Here is a 14,387-nt window from a genome sequence, read left to right as displayed (position 1 = left end):
TTAACCAATTTCAAGCAAAAACACAGAAACTTGCATCTTTAAATATAATTTTAAACAAGTTTTAGGCTGTTTTCATGATTTTAAAGCTTTTTTGAGGTTTAATGTCTCAGAAATAGAGAAACAGGAATGGAAAAATTCAGTGTTTCCACAACGTAAAGCTCATAGTTTTTAGTATGAATTTATATACTAAAAAGCATCAACTACAATCTGTGATTACTTTTGCCTTATTTTTCATCAAAATTGTTTCCTTCCACTAAACTTTCTCATCATTATATTTCACTATGGCGTGCCAATGATTGTGCAAATCAACTTCTCTGACCAATTTCAAGTAGAGACACAGAAACCTGCATCTTTAACGATGATATTTAACCAGTTTTAGGCTTATTTGATCATTTTAAAGCTTTGTTTAGTTTTATCGTGTCAGAAACAGAAACAGGGAAATTCAGGGTTTTCATACCGTAAAGGTCATAGATCTAGTTTTTAATATAAATGTACCTATTATAAAGTCTAAATTTCAATCTGGTTACTTCTGCCTCATTTTTCTCCAACACTTTTTCCCTCCACTAAACTTTCTCATTATTATTTTTCATATTTTTGACTATGATTGTGTAGGAAGATTTTGTTTCAAGCAAAAATACAAAATCTTCCATCTTTAAAGCTGATATTCAACCAGTTTTAGGCTTATTTGATGACTTTACAGCTTTGTTTAGTTTTAAAACCACAAAAATAAACAGCATCAGGATGTCAGAGGGCCTTCTGGTCGCCCTCTCTAAGATGAAACTTAATAAAAGTGGAGCAACAAGAAAAGAAGAAAATAAAATAAAAAAAAAACAAGTAATGATGCTGGTGAAAGTAAAAGTCGACGCTGCCAATTTGCGGTCGTTTCCTCTTACTTCAGCAGACAAAAGTGCTAACAGCAGATGAATTAAAGGTTAGCAACATTATATGATGAATGTCAGGCAAATACAAATTAGCGCAGGATGGGGAATAATGAAGCGAGCGGCCAGTCAATAATTAGAGGTGGCGCTGCTCGCTGTCACCGGCTTTCTGCCGCCGCCGCGCTTTGTTGGCTCCTCTTCCTCTCCGGGCTTTAATTGCTCAGGTTAAGATGGCCGCCCGCCCACGTTTCCTCGGCGCCGGGAAGAACTCATTTAAACCCGAGCGACGTCGAGAGACCGGGACGCCCCTCGCAACAAAAGTTTTTCTTCGTTTGCATGATTTCGAGCATGAGGGAATGCGCTTTGATGTTGCGGAGGAGAAAATGCGACGCAAATAAGACATCAAAGATGGATTCAATTAAAATGCAGCTGGAGATTATTCAGATCGCAGGAGGGAAAAATATTCCCTCAAAGTGTCCGAGCGGACGCCATCAAAGTGGGGGCCGGTTCTGGTCCGGTTCTGGTTTCACCTGAAACCGACCAAGAAGAAGAAGAAGAAGAAGAAGAAGAAGAAGACTGATGCTGTGAACGGCGTCCATGTTTCCACCAGAAACCATGAAAGTTTTTCAACACAACAGAAAACATGGAAGAAATTATTTAAAATATTTTAAAAACATATTTTATATAATGTACTTAAATCATATATTTCAACAAAAATGAACAAGAAATTTAAATAACCCATGTATTAAACTAAAACACATAATTAGTTAAAAGTCAACTATATATTTTAAATATTAAAAATAATAAAAATTATTACAAATAATAAATAAACCTTGTACAAAATAAAAATATTTAAAATCCAAAAATAATCTATAAGTATTATTTTTAAAAATAATTATGTAATTTATAAATATATAAAACTATATAAAAACATATAAAGACAGAAAACTAAAAATAATTTTTTTAAATCAAACGAGGCTTTAATCACAGTTATGAAATCCGAAGTTATGAAATCTAAAAAAATGAGATATTTACCAGGATTAGAGATTAAAAACTAATTTACTCTGAACAGTCGACGCTTCTGCCTCCAATCTGCAGATATTTGATGCCTCAACATGAAATAAATGGAAACATCTTAAGTTATCAATGCTCCAGATGTTTCCAGCTGCATATTGTTGCTAATCTGACCTCCTGACCCTTCCCAGATTGATGGGTAGCAGCTGTTGCTGATGTCTTTCCACCTTGGCATTGTGCTGAAAGCGATAGCGCTGCCGTTTCTTCTTCCACTCAGATACAAATCTACTGAACAAGGCGGCCATTTTCCCAAAATAAAGCCGACAATCAATCAAATAAAGGGCTTCAACTCGGCTAAACGGCTCCGTTACTCAGAACTTTTTTGCCTCAAACAACAACAAGCTGATTAGAAGACGAAGAAGCAGCTTTGAGTTTGGGAGACGTTGAGGGACGGAAAGTTTCTCTTTTGTCTGAAAGCTCTGAAATGTGCCGCAGAAAGCTCAGATCCAAAGCGGGAGCCCATCTCTTCTAATTAACACTTTGAAAGATAAAAGCAGTTTATTAAATCAATCAGGGTGATGGTTGTTTGTGAATCCCAGCAGATAAGGACATTTGCATATTAACTTTGCAGCTCTAACCTACATTTGAGGATCTTCTGAGATTGTGGCCGGCGTGGATGTAAATACCCCCCTCCTTCGTCTCCCCGCGCCACTACTGTACACGTTTTTAAAGTTTCATCGCCGCAGATTCTCTGGTGGCTTTTCCTCCCCTCATGAAAAAGTAAAGAGTGGGATAAATAAGCAGGGATGTAACGTAAACAGACAAACAAACGAATAAACGGAGCGAAACAATCCGCACGTCTTCACTTCCTGGCTTTAATCTGCCACAAACACGCTAGCATTCAAGTTAGCTTTCATCTGATTCATGCATTTTGTAGATAAGTGGCTGGATTTCAGAAAACTCCACCAAACCCAGTGGACTCTGGTTACTGGAGATGCTAAATACCAGTAAGGAGAACTGGGCCGCTTCTCAAAATACAGGCACATTTGAATGACAAACACAATTAATGTAAGAAAATCTAAATAAAGTTGCAAAAAAATATCGTTATTGACTCAACTATATGGAAACGTTTTTGTAAATTATTATCAAAATTTTTAGACAAAATTTTAAGATTTTTTTTTTTTTTTTTCTAATTATAATTGCAAAAACAATTTTATTTTTGTTTGCTAAATAAACCAATTAAATAATATTTTAATGGAATAGTGGTAACATGAGCGCATCAGTCACTTTTTCATATTTTTCACATTTTTAAATATTTAATTTATTTGCCAAATTTTACATTTTTCCATCAATAATTATGCGGTTTCAATAAATTGATATAATAAAATTAAAAAACTGAATCCTGGACGAATCATCATAACCTGATGTTCAATGAAACGACTGTCACACAACAGTTGGAGCATGCATCAGTTTCCAAGGACGAACGACGTGAATGCTAATGCTAACATGCTAATGCTAACAATGCTAATGCTAACAATGCTAATGCTAACAGTGCACAGGTTTATTGTTTCTTTGTCTTCAGTTTGACCAGATTAACTAATTTAGCATTCAGGAAGCGTTTTCTTCATGTGGAAACGCTTCAAAATTTCATTGGGGAACCAGAGGAAAAGCTTTAGCATCGAAAAAATTCATTCCAGCGTTAATTAATTGAGGTTTGGGAACCTGAAGACAACAAAGATGCTTTAAGGAAACTGTTTCTCTGCTCTTCCAGAGTATTTTCTGCGTTTGGAGGTTGATGCTGATTGCAAAGACTTTATTTTTAAGGTAATTCCAGTGTTTTCAAACTGATGGATGACTGTAATCCTCCTGTCTGCTTCCTAAAGAAAGGATTCTTGTTAAGGGAACCTCCGTTTGAGAGCCGGTCATCTATGAAATGTTCCCTTTTAGTGATAACATGAGCGCATCAGTTGAGTCACAAAGGAATCAAGGCTTGCAGATATTGACAAACCACTCATTTGGACACAGAGAAAGAAAGAGACGCTGGATCAATACCAGTCCTTGTTAATCCCAGTACCTTACAGAGAGCAGCACCATTGTGTTTGGGAGAAAATCAGCCCTCGCCGGCGCCGTTGTCGCCATTATCTGCCTGGATAAAAACATCCAGGACACAAGAGGTGTGGATCCGACGCCAGCCGCCATCGTCTCATCTCCAACAGGAGGAATAGGTAAAGCAGCATTCCAGCTCAGACTTTAAATAAGCGCTTACTTTAACGACTCCAGAGTCTTTTAATTGCACAGGCATGGATATTAGTTCAAAACCGCTCACTTCATGCTTGGGAGCACAGTGCCACTTTGCCTGCGCCCTCACCCAACACTTGTTTTATCTGCTTGCAGATTGAACTCACTTCACAGTAAAGAGAGGCCAATTAGGGTGCAAAGGGATTAAAAACACAGGAAAAAAGGCCTTTTCCCATTTACGCACTTCTCTGGTGGAAGACAGGCAAGAGGATGAAAATACAAGAGGAGCTCAGCACTTTGTGATTGTGAAATTAAAGAGAGAAACGAAGGTGTAAGGTAATTTCCTTCCAGTCGTCCTGAGAGCGGAAAAAAGTCAACCTGGTATTACTTTTGGATATCATTAATCTGGGATGTTCAAAGCTTTCAGGCTGTTACTCAGTGATGAGGAACTGGAGGCTTTATGCTTAAACTACACCGTCCAGTTTCTGTCTTGTTATTTTAAAAATAAAAGCTGAATATCGGAACCACAGTGGATGATTTTAGACTATAGAGTCCATATATGCTATATATAAAAGCACCAAGCAATAAGAATAGATAAAACAAGTTAAAACTCTCCCTACAGTCAATGTTTGAACTTTAAATTCACTACCATCAACACCAAATAGAAATATTTCAATATCATAGCTAATTTATTTATATATTCACTGCTCTCTCCAGGCAGTAAGTAAGTTATCAATATGTTTTCTCCTCTCCAAGATGGAAGATAAACATTCATCTCTCCTACTCAAACTTTTCCACAAGTCACAACATCAATACACAACACGCCTGCAACACCAAAACTAAACCAGAATATATTCATGTTTTCGTAACTTCTGCTTCAAAGATGTGTGAATCATGCATTTCATTGACAGGTGGGCGGGTTTTCAATTGATCAATCTCCATAAACTGATTAAATTAACTCGCTAAAACTATATAAGCTGAGTTTGATAATATTTATTTATGTTGAACTTCAAGTGTTAGCATTCCTTGCAACTTTTAGCTCACAGATGTGTACTTTTACACATCGCCCCAGGAGTCTAAAAGGTGAACAAAAAAGACTCGTGTAAAATAATTGTCTGTGAAAAACAATGTTTATATATCAGCTGAAAGCAAATAAAAATGAAAATGAGCAGCTAATAACCAATAATTAATCAATATTAGCCGATATGTAATGTAGCAGACAGTCATTTTAAACTCAATTGTTGCAAAGCTGAGGATTTCTTAACCTTTTTCAAATCAGACTAAGGCGTTAAGAAATCTTAGCATCCTTCCTAATGCTAGCTTGGTTAGCAAACTAGCATTAGCAAAAATGCTAGCAAACATCAACAACTGTAGTGCAGAGGAAAATATAATTCTTTCTGGGTCAGGGAGATGGATTTAGGTTTGTCTCAGAGGTTTCTATATTAATTACGATCATGATCAAAAGTCATCATTGCTAGCTGTTAGCTTGCTAATATAGTAAATCATCCCCTTCAGAGTTTATTAATTATATGTAGGATCTAGTCCATCATTCAATACAATACTGAGTAATTTCTCTAAACCAATAAAACCTGATGAATTTATACTCTGAATAGCTGAAATGCTTGGTCATCGGCTAAAGCTAGTTTGTAAAATTAGCAACAACATTCAGTTGGAAGGTGGAAAAAGAAACATTTTTGGGAAGAATAAAGCTGCTTTTTTGTGTGGTAAGTGGATTAAAACTGGATTTATATTTACTTAATGTGTTACATTACGTTGATGTTTTAAGAGGTTGATGCCAATCCATGGATTAGCAAAACTGCAGATCCATCGGCTAATGCTAGCTTAGCTAGCAAGAGTAAAAATGACTTCCTGGAATCTGGTTGCAAAATGATTTAGTTTGTCAAAATTTAATCTCTTGCATCTTTTACAATAATATAATGAGTTAGTTTACAGGTTGACTAAAACTCTCAAAGCTGAAATACTCAAATGTGGATGTATTTTTAAAATGAACACTGCAGAAAAATGCTGCATACTTTCAACATTAGCATAAAAATAATCACTTTCCTTCAACATAAATGGAGACGAACTTCACCTGATCTCCAGGAACGATGGAAGAGGCAGGAAATCAATGGTTTGTTTGTTTATTGGCCTGACATCTGACCCATCCGTCTACTTCCATTTCTAAACCTGGATGTCTTAATTTGTAGGTTTTATCAGTATTTGTGATGTCATCGCTACCTCAAGTCTAAGAAGAAAGATGTAAAAGCAGAACAAGAGACGAGTTCATCTCCATAAACGGGTGAAGGAGAGCTTCCAAGGCACGGAAAGGTCACCCAAATCTTACGACTCTTAGTGATGCTAATGGGGCCTAATTTGAAATGGATTTTTATTCCCATCCAAATCCAACAATAAGACTTTATTCAGACGTAGCCGCCACTTTTTACTCGCTTTAATGATAAGTAGGTCTGAATGCAGGGAGAGGGGAGGAAGGGGAAAAATAGGATCCCCAAGGTGCTTTGACTCTGTTCTTTTATTAATGACTCGAGCCCTTTTGTGACTCGTTTGATGAATCATTATCGTTCAGAAAATCATCACGACTGATCACATTAAGGAGGGAACACGGTTGTTTTGCAAGGCCTCATGTCCATTGTGAGTTACTGTCATTAACATCAGCATGAAACAAATGCTGGCCTTTCAAAGATTCCACTTTTCTTTGGTTGGAGTCAATATTTACTCAGTGTTTGCCCACTTTTCCTCACAAAAACTAGCTTAACCCCAAAACAAATTTCTCCAAGTCATTCTTTTTTTTAGTTTTTAAAGTATGCTTGGACCTGCAGCGATTTTTCTGAAGTGTTTTGGTTCAAAACCAATTGGTATTTAGAGTATTTTATTATTCCAGGCTAATATGCTGGTACAACTCTCAAGAGAATAACCACAGTACGCCTGAGTCTGAGGCAGCAGTTTCATGTTTCACCAGCAAACTCCAAAAATGCTTCAAAATAAAAAATATTAGAGTAGACAGAAAGAAGAAAATGGGTATAAAAGCTCAGAGGAAAGGTTATGTCACTTTAAAAAGAAACCAAAAAATAATCTTTGGGTTGTAGTTCTGTTTTCTGACTGAAAAATGTAAGAATTAAAAACAAAACCAGGAAAAATGGCTGATATGAAATGCTTATGGCGATTTGTTTGCTCTTATTGGTCAAATCTTTGTTTAAATTTGGTTCTATGACCATAACACATTCTTAAACAACGTTTTGGAAGATATTTTTGGTAAAAAAAAGAAAAACTAATAAAAGACAACTCAGTCAGGTGGTTGATAAAAGCCTTTTTTTATCATTTTAATTTAAATTGTACTGGATTTATGGTAAATTAAAAGCAGAAATAGCTACTGGAGTTCATCAGATTGAGACAGAAAATTAATGGCATGCATAGGAAACCGAAGGGGAGCCAAAACGGAGCCCTGAGGAACATCCCTGACAAATGGTCAAGCCTGTAATCTGAATGCACTGACATCAGTCTGAGAGCCATAATTACTGCATCTGCAGCCACTTCCACTCACATTTCCAACATGGAGTCATGTTTGTGTTCTCCATCCCCCTCGGCCGGTTTTAGTGTCACTCCAGTAGTAAAGTGTCTGGTCTCGTGGCAGCGGGGACGTTTAGGGGACACCGAGTTTGATCGAGAGCAGCATCTGCAGTCCAATGACTGAACCGACTTCTCCCCCAAACCCGCCGGCGCTACCTGAACCTCGGCGAGGCCGGCAGCCACGATCCAGAGATGATGGGGAGCCGAGGCGGGGGAGAAGCCTCCACCCCCATGATCTGATTTATCCCCAGGCTGGAGACTACAAATGAGTACAGACAGCTTGTTCATAGCCAACAGACACATTTGCATCCCTGCATATATATATATATTTATATATAAATATATGTGTGTGTGTGTGTGTGTGTGTGTAAATGTGTTAGTCTCATAAACAGCTCACTTTGAGAAATGAAAGGCTGAAAGTAAAACGCAAAAGTATAAATTGTGACATGTGTGAATACAGCACGAGCATGCTTGAATTATTCTTGAGTTAATTACGTTTCTGTGCCACGAGCAGCTGCACAATCGAAGGAAAGGATAAAAAAAGATTCTCATAACAGGCCTATATGTTCAGAAAGACATAACTGGGATCACACAGAGCTTTAAAGTTGCTATGATTTGGTCAACAGGGTTGTTTTGTTGCAGATTTAATCTACACTTCATGAGTATATCAAAAGCAGAGCTACTGTTTTATTATTAAAGCCTTCATAAGTGCATGTTTGTTCCCCATTGTGGCCTATTGCGTTAAAAATGTCTTATTAAAAGATAAGAACTAAACTAAAAATGGAAACATTTTCAACAGTTTTTAAGAAAGTATAGATATCTTCTGCACAAATTATTGTCTGAGGAAAGAAAATCAGGGATTTCCAGTGATTTATTTAGAGTTAATGATCTGTTAGAGTAAAATATATGTAACTATGAGCCCTTTTTCTTTTCTTTTTATAAATCCTCTTCATATTTATTTTGTCTAAAAATGTATTGGAATCAGGGCCAAACTTGGAAAATTATTTCAAATGTTAATTTCAGAGCAAGTAAAACACATTTTCTAAATATTAATCCTAGATAAAAAGCACTATTTAAGTAAAAAATTACAACTTTTAAAACACTTATTCTAGCTATATTTCATTGCTAATGCTAGCTTGAAAACAAATAAGGATAAAACAAGATTACTTTAGCATTTATATTTATGTTTAACTCTTACAGGACTGCAACTAACACCTGCGCTAAAGTTCAAATTCAAAATCAGACACAACTGCTTTTTAACTTCCTGTAACAGCTAGTCATGTTCAAGTGCTAATGCTAGCTTGTTAGCTTGTATGCAGACAAAAATCGTTAACTCAGCTTCAGCTGGTGAATTTTTTTTGTCTTATTGCAAACGTACTGCATCTAAAAATAATGTTACTATTATCTAAACTTACAGAGATGCTAACTTTTCTGTTAGCATCTAAGCTAATGAGGTTCTGTGCTGCTACTTTTTCTAATTTCCTGTAGTAGCTAGTTGTACAGTAATGCTAACTTTAGATTCTACGTGAACGGGTTCAGAAGTTGCAATTTTTCAGTTAGTTAATGCTGGTCCTTCACCACAAGAGGGCGACATCTAAAAATAGTTAGTTAGCATTTAAACTTTGAAAGGAATTTCTGATGCTAATTTTTGAATTTCCAATAGCAGTTAGCTTCCTATGCTGATAGCACTAGCAAAATAAAACACCAAAAAAAAAGGATTATCCTTTTTTCAGTCCCATCCTCAATGTGAGTGCTTTATCTAAAATGGCCGTCAACATCTAAGCTTACAAAAAACAAATATCTGTTTTTATTCTTTTCTCATGTCCTGCTGTAGCTAGCTGTACTGTACTATTGGTAGCCATATCAACACACATAAAACAGTAAATTCAGCTTCAGTTCATATGTTATTTGGAATAGAGAGGTAAAAATGTAATGATTTACAATTTAAAAATATATACATTTGGTTGTGAAAGCTTCTTTGTTAGTGCTAAAGATTCTGTCAGAAAAGAGTGAGAAAAACAAATTTCTAAATATTTTAGGTCATTTTTACTCAATTCACTCGCTTAATAAATTTATGTCTTATATTTCCAAGTCAAAATCTGATTTGTAATAAATTTAGCTGTCATATGCAATACTATATAATAAAACAATTGTTTCAACAAACACAGAAATAAATGAACAACTGTTTCCAATTAGTTGAAACAGAAACAGCATTAAACTAAAAATATTTTGGAAGTAAAAATGCAATTGAAACACTTTGCTTCTGTATTTTGGTGAAATAATTCCAGTCACACTTCTGGTTTCCTTCTCGCAATAAAACTCCACTTCCTTCAACAAAAAGAAGCAGCGCAGTAAGTTCAAGTTTAACCAGCTTAAAACTGGAATAATTTCCCAGTCTAATTACACAGGAGCACGATAAGAAAAGCTTCTTGTTTTTACTCGTTATTCGACTCGAGCGGCTCCAGAACAGACCGCTGCATCTTCGGCAGCATGAAATTAGTAAAATCATAGAAACCAACCAAGTGTTGACGACGTTCACAATTCAATGGAAAATTCAACCTGGAGATAAACGTTTGGGGGAATATTCTGAACTTTCCCAACCAATTTCTAATTTCCCGTCTCTGTCCGCAGCAATCCAAAGGTGAACCTGAGCAGTTCCCAGCAATTAGCCTCTACCCGGGTCAGATCTGGACAATATGTAAGCCATCTGCTGGCATCTGTTCTGTCTCCCACTAAACAGACTGAACCCCCACCACTGCCACCACCTTTCATGTAGAGTCGCACCGGACCGCCGCCACCACAGCCTGGAGCCAGAAGCAAAGCGGGTGAAACGCTAAGCAGGTCACACGTTGTTTTTCAGCCATATTTGGGTCAGGCTTTTGGCTCTGGATGAGGGGAGGTGATGGGTAATAATCCTCCTTCCCGCACACACACCTAAACTCAGAGCTATTTAGCCTTCCGGGGTGTGAAACTGCTCGTTTTTCTTGACTATAATCCTAATTTGGGGTCGTTTTATTTAAATTCCCCATTAAGGTGCTGGATATTTCCTGGATGGCTACATAAACGGAAGCTAACGGTGGACCATATGTTGCGAGGAGCATATGTTGGGAGCATATGGCGGCGCTGGAGGGTGGAGGATGAACACATGGCGACGATCACAGGTAGAGAGACGGGTGGGGAGGACGAAAGAGCACAGAGGACGCACCTGGACCCGCACATCTACCTGTCCAGGTCTGAGACGTTGGGACATGTAGGAAAAACTTTGTGTTGTCCATCGTCTGTCAATCCATCTGTTCCTTTGTTTATCCCATCATTGACATGTCCATTTTACCAATACGTATTGGTTTGTCCATCCATCTGTCTGTCCAATCATCTGTTTGTCCATCCATCTGTCCATTTGACCATCCATCCATTCATTTGTCCATCCGTCTGTTTCTCCATCCATCCATCCATACATATTACCATCAGTCCATGTGTCCCTATGTACAATGTCCAACCATGGACAATAATCTGTCCATTTATCGGCTCATCTTTTTATCCATCTGTCTGTACTTTTAAGAACCATATTTTTATCTTTCCATCTCTTAATCCCTCCATCCACTGGTCTGTCCTGAGGCTCAGGTCTCTTTGGGATCCCAGGTAGAGTGAATTCAGAGTAATGGGAGACCCTGAACCGTCTCCTTCCCAATATGTCAGGAAATGTATGCAAAACCGTCAACATTTAGATTAGGCCCCAGCACATCACTCCGACTGGCTGGAAATGTTTGAATTTATTACAGAAAGTGAAGGGAATCAATACGGAGAGATAAACTTTCTTTTCCCAAGAATTCATTAGGAGAAAACTCGAGCTTTTGTGCTTCTGTTGGTCATGGTTGCTGGAGTTCTGAGGGCAGAGGCTGCGGGTATGAAATGCGATCAAATTTCAAACACATCCCCAGTCGTGGCAATTTGTACATTTGCATCCAGCGTCTGCTGGATGTCTGGCGGTAAACAGGATGAAGTTCAGCACATTTCCAACATGACGACGTGATGAGGGGGCGGACAAACAAATCCAGGTGGAGCCGAGAGTTCGTTCAAAGACGAATGTGACCCAATCAAAGAGGTCGGATGAATTTTCCCAGCATTCATACCTCCACGTTGAGACCTATGATGTCTCCAGTGCTGACACACTTGCATTTTCTCCTTCCTCTTTGCAATCACACTAATTGCTTTCACATACGTCTTGATTTTTCTGCTTTCGGGGAGATTGTTATCTGGTGTTTCAGTCAGGTTTGGCTTTTTGAAGCGGCGATGGTTATGACTTCATTGTGGTCGGGGCAGAAACCATTAGAAAGACTTTGATTTCAGGACAGATGTTGGCTTCAAAGGAAACTGGTGAGGTGGATGAAGGTACAACTTTCCACTGACGTTCTGACTGGAGGCTTAAAGATCAAAATGTCCACTAGGTGTCACACTAGAGCAGCATTCAACTCTAAAGCAGAAGAAAAATAGTTTCCAGGAGTGAATAAGGAGGAGAAATTCAATCCATCCATCTCTTAACTTGTTCTTCATCCGTCTCCTGGGAGGTTTTCCATCCATTCATCTGTCCACTTATTCATTTGTCCGTCTATTCGTCCATTAATTTCTCCATTTATCTCTCAAACTTGTCTGTCCATCCCTGCGTCCGTTTGTCCATCCATCCCTTTGTCCATTTATTCATCCATGTTTCCCTCCTTCCATACATCTGTTCGTTTCTTCATTCATTTGTTCATCCATTCATTTGTTTATTCATCCGGTGGTTTGTCTACCAATTGTTTTATCTGTTCGTCCATCCATCCATCCATTTGTCCATCTATTTATTCATTCATCTGTCCACTTATTCATTTATTTGTCGGTCTATCTTTTGATTCACTATTTTTTCCATCCATCTGTTAATTTATCCATCAGTTGGTTTGTCTACCAGTCAGTTTATCCATCTGTTTGTCCATCCATTAGTCAATATGACTGTCCATCTATTAACCAGTTTTTCCGTCCATCCATTCATCCATCCGTTTGTCCAGGTCCCAGATTCAATACCCAATTCCTTGTGAACGTTTTTGCTTTAAAAATGCAAAGCAATGGAAGATCCAGAAATCTGAGTTGGAAAAGTTTGGCGTTATGTCATCAAAGTGGAGGAGTTTAGTAACCTCCATGCCTTTATGGCGGCCATTTGCTTTGGTAGCTTAAGTCGAGTGGAGGAGTTTAGCGAAGATCATCATTATCCAAATCACAGAAAGCTCTTCTCCCAGAGGTTCACAACCTTCAGCTCCTCCTGTCCTGATTCCACCTCCACCTCATCCTCCCTCTCAACTACATTCAAATGTGCAGGTTTGTTTTGGGGATAAAGTCCTGGGCTTTGATCAGCGCTAATTAGACAGCGGCTGCTTTCGTTAGCTACCTATTAGGGCTGGGTAGGTTAGCGCCGTGCTAATCTCTGGCCAGTAGCCAGGCGAGGGTGCTGCCTTCCTGAAGGACCCCCCTTCCTCCCAGCAGTCTAAGGTGAGAACGGAGCGTGATGAAAGGCCTGTCTCCTTTCACTGCAGATCAATACGCTCCCTTCCTTTGCCTATGGGGATCAAGAGTTTCAAACACAAAGGAGGTTTTTGCATAAAGATCCAAACAATGGTTCACAAGACATTTTTTCCTCTTACTTTCTTGTCTCGGCTTTAAACTCTCTCTCTGCTCTGGACTTTTTAATGTCTTTGCTTCAACTTTCCAGGAGAAAAGGAGGAGGAGTTTCTCTAATATTAATTCATGCAAAGTGGCAACAATTCTCTGTTTGCCTGTTGGTAGCATATGGAAGCTATAAACGAGGATTCGCCGTCAGGCTGCCAAACTTTACTTACATTTGTGTAAATATTGTTTGATAGTCTTTTAATGCTGCAGAATATTGAAATAATCCCCCTTTGTTTGTTGAATACTTCATGCTGGAATAATAACTGAATGGAAACGAAGAACAGAGATGTGAGGGATGAAGAACCCAGTAGGTAGTGATGGTCTTTGCAGGGTTTTAATGAGGTCAAGAGGTCATTAAGATCAAGTTTGAGGCTGAAAGGTTAAAAGTTACTGCCAGATTCTTCCCCCTGAGCTGCAGCTCCTCCAGAGTTACTCAGCTGTAGAACCTACTTCTGCTTTTCCTCTCTGCTGGGTTTCTTCATCTTCATGATGCCGATTGTTGTCTGAAAACCTCAGAGGTCAGAAACAAAGCTGATAGTAATGCTAATCAAAATTTAAAATATTGATATTTTCATTGTTGTTACTCTTAAATAATTTTTAAACACATTTTTAAATAATTGATTTTTACTAATTTAACTTCAATTTTCAAAATGTCTACTTTTTATTGCATCTTTATTTGTATTATTGGCTATTTTAAGTTATTTATTATTGTATTTTGTTATTTTATATTTAATAAGGTTTTTGAATTTTTTATCATTTTTTATAAATTTCTTTGATTTTTACTTTTTGTTGGATTTTTATTGTTTATTTTTAATTTTTACATCTTAAATAAATGTTTCATTACAATTTTAAAAGTAACAATATTTAGCTATTTCTATATTTTTATATTTTGTTTTTTTACCTTTTGTTTATTTTTATTAATTTAAATAAATATCCCATTACAATGTCCTGTATTCTTCACCATAATTGTATTTTAAT

Source organism: Xiphophorus maculatus, chromosome 24, assembly GCF_002775205.1.
Source record: "Xiphophorus maculatus strain JP 163 A chromosome 24, X_maculatus-5.0-male, whole genome shotgun sequence".
Lineage (NCBI taxonomy): Eukaryota > Metazoa > Chordata > Actinopteri > Cyprinodontiformes > Poeciliidae > Xiphophorus > Xiphophorus maculatus.
The sequence above is the reverse complement of the archived record's forward strand: the minus strand, read 5'-3'. Positions refer to the sequence as shown.